Raw genomic sequence first — 3030 nt, 5'->3', positions numbered from 1 at the left:
CCTAAGGCTAACCCCCTGAGACTCTCAAGAGGCTTCGATGCTGGGTGTTCTAAGTTTTAGCAATTACTGAATATTCCTGTTCAGTTAGAAAAGCTAACAAAATTATTGTCTCAATATATTGTCACAATATACACAGAGTCCTCCTGGCTCCATTGTCCAAAGCCATGGTGAATGAAATGATGTCTGATGTATGCTACAGAGAGAAAACAGGCTGCAAGACCCTTGATGTCCTTGGAAACAAAGGGTGCCATTTAGAAAGAAACCATAGTCTGTAAATAAAATTCACAATCAAGGCTCCAGGCTCACAAATAGCAATGACTCCATCCCTGGTCACTGACTGAATCAGGCACAGCCAGGGCTCCAGTGAGCACCACCCAGAGAGGAACCCCTGAACTTCATTCATTTGAAAGGATTCTGTTCTGTTTTAAGAATCAAATCAGGGAAGAGGGTCTTCTAGGCAGTGCAGCAATCTTCTTAACTGAAACACTGTCTATAATTTGATAAGATAGCCTGTAATAATAGTGATCATTTTGTGTCTTGCCTACAAACCAGAGCTCTGAAACCAGTGTTCAACCACCCTGTATTAGAAGCAACCTCCTTTTCTGAGACAAGTCTAAAAAGCCATATAACCATGATAGAAAGCCCATAGCTAAGAAGCTGTAAAAAGGCAGAAATTACTGCTCTCTGCACAATGTAAGAAACCATCTAATGGGTCTCAGAGAGGAAAACATACACACAATATGTTCCATTTCTCATTCCCTCCCCCACTGGTCCATCTCTTCCTAGCTCTTTATTTTCCTCTCTACTCTCCTGCTCCAGTTCTCTGTTGGGTCTCATAGACTCACCCTGCATCTACACCAAGACTAGGGTTCTAACAAGACATTTAGCATAATCACTTCACATAATGTATGAACACTGATGAAATTACACACTGGGGGTAAACATATACAAACCTTTCTCCCCTTGATCCAGAGTAATAATTGGAGGAAAAACCTCTAAGTGCAAATGAAATGAAATAAAACCTTGCCTACTTTAGAGTTTAGGTTTGCCTCAGTTATAATTGCTTTTTTTTTCATTCTTAACTCTTTTCCCTAAGAATGAATAGCTTACTGCAAGTTAAAACATGGAAGAGAATAAATTTAACGATGGAAGGGACTCAGCACTGGCTTTAAGTCTGCCTCTGTATCCATCCAGCTGCGGTAGGATGGGATAAGTAAGGAATAACTTAGGTGAGCTGAAGCCTCATACCAGCTCACTTACATCTATGCATGAGCACAGACCAGATGTTTCTGTGGCAGTTAAGAGGTTTGAACGGAAGCGATCATTCAGTGTGCAGCTGGAACACACAGCCCCGCCCGATTAAATAAGATGCTAGCTCGTTCAGATGGATCCCATCAAAACGGATGAGGTCTCATAGGGCTGCAAGTTTCTGTCAAGTTTTTAAAAGCCTTCAAATCTGACAAATTATTCCCACCTCCATCCAGCCAAACTGCTTTCCACACCAGACTTAGCTATCTGCTGCAATTAGTATATGGCAATTGTGTCATACTTCCGAATAGTGATATGGCTTCTTCACCCGCATTTGGAAAGCAACAAGTGATCAAGTGCTTGCCCCACCCTGTCGTGTTTACAATAGAGCAACTAGTTGATAAACTCTACGGGATGACTTTCAGAAACGTCCATTTAGGCTCACTTGCTCTAGCAGCTTCTTCATACTTAACTAATTACCACTCCAATTTTGCATCAATTAGACTTACCCTGAAAATCCACCCGGGGTTTTATTCCTGTGCACTTAATAATCATAATCATATTATTGTAATATCTTTAATATTTTACGAAATAACTCAGCTACTGGAAACTATTATCCCCACACCATGCCCATCCTGTTTGTTCAGCAGCAGACTCCTAAAAGAATACAAAATTTGTTAGTCAAAAAATGTACTTTAGAATGCTACCTAATTTTCCCATTTCAGTGAGATATGGAGAGCCTTGTAACTCAGGTAAACAAGCAATATGTTCACCCTGAAAACAGAGCAGAGAGATCTGAATAATGAGATTTGGTTCTAAATCTTATGGTTCAACCAGTATGTCATTCAATTAACAGCGTGTAAATGAACTAACAAGAATACAAACTGACCTCCTGGGGTTAATAATTTCCATTTCTGTCATTGTCTGGAATCTATCCTAGATTTTCATGCTACAAAAACAAACATAAGAATGAATTAAGAGGGCCTCCTCTCACACAATCTCTCCTCAAAAAAGAAAGAGTGAGCAAAACAAGACAGACACTCCTCCTCTCAATGGGCAAAGAGATACATTGTTGGTTGTATTAGACTTACATCAGTCAGGTGCTGAACAGATGAACTTCCATTGTTTATCCAAGCTTGATACCTGGCTCGGTGGCCAAAGCTGTTTTATGCCTAGGACTCATTTAAAAATCAAATAAAACCAAAATCCAGGCAGCACAGCATAGGAGGAGGAAGACAGAGACCTGTGGACCACCACACCACCCACGGCATAGGCAGGCCATAGACAGCTGCTAGCCACCGCACCACACAGCAGGGACAAAACATGTTATCCAAGGACTGACCAGCCATGTGGCCAGCCTGTAGCAGGAGCCAATACATGTGCAACTATGTGGTGGTCAGATAGGAGAGAAAGAATTGAAACGGCTTGAGCATTATGACGGGAGTCTGTTGTGAGTGGTTAGCCCCAACACCTGGAACCATGGTAAGGTCCCAGACCAAGGTCCCACTGAGGGCCCTGTCTGGGTCCTGAACAGCATAGCAGAGCTGACTCTAGTGATAAAGATGCAGGGAAGCCAGTCCTGGGAGCATGGGGGTTAGTCCCATCATTCCTCTGTGAAGAGGAGGTCTGGGGGTGGTGAGGGATGCCCTCTCTGCACTCTCACCCTTAGCCACCCGTGGCAGTCAGGAGATCTGACCCTAGGGTCATGAAAGAAGGTGATCTGGCTCTGCTCCTTACCACTCACAGCACTTGGGAGAGTGGAGCCTGCACATCAACTGGGCA

At 43.0% G+C, this 3030-nt stretch overlaps 1 non-coding gene across 1 annotated transcript; it reads left to right on the top strand.

Moving 5' to 3' along the window:
* Positions 1–2289: 2289 nt before the first annotated feature.
* On the top strand, positions 2290–2433 carry LOC116082898. The gene has a single exon (XR_004115514.1). It is a non-coding gene; the product is annotated as a small nucleolar RNA SNORA48 (small nucleolar RNA).
* Positions 2434–3030: the final 597 nt, after the last annotated feature.

The sequence above is a fragment of the Mastomys coucha genome, unplaced genomic scaffold (assembly GCF_008632895.1).
Source record: "Mastomys coucha isolate ucsf_1 unplaced genomic scaffold, UCSF_Mcou_1 pScaffold7, whole genome shotgun sequence".
Classification (NCBI taxonomy): domain Eukaryota; kingdom Metazoa; phylum Chordata; class Mammalia; order Rodentia; family Muridae; genus Mastomys; species Mastomys coucha.
This window is presented reverse-complemented; position numbering and strand designations above follow the sequence as displayed.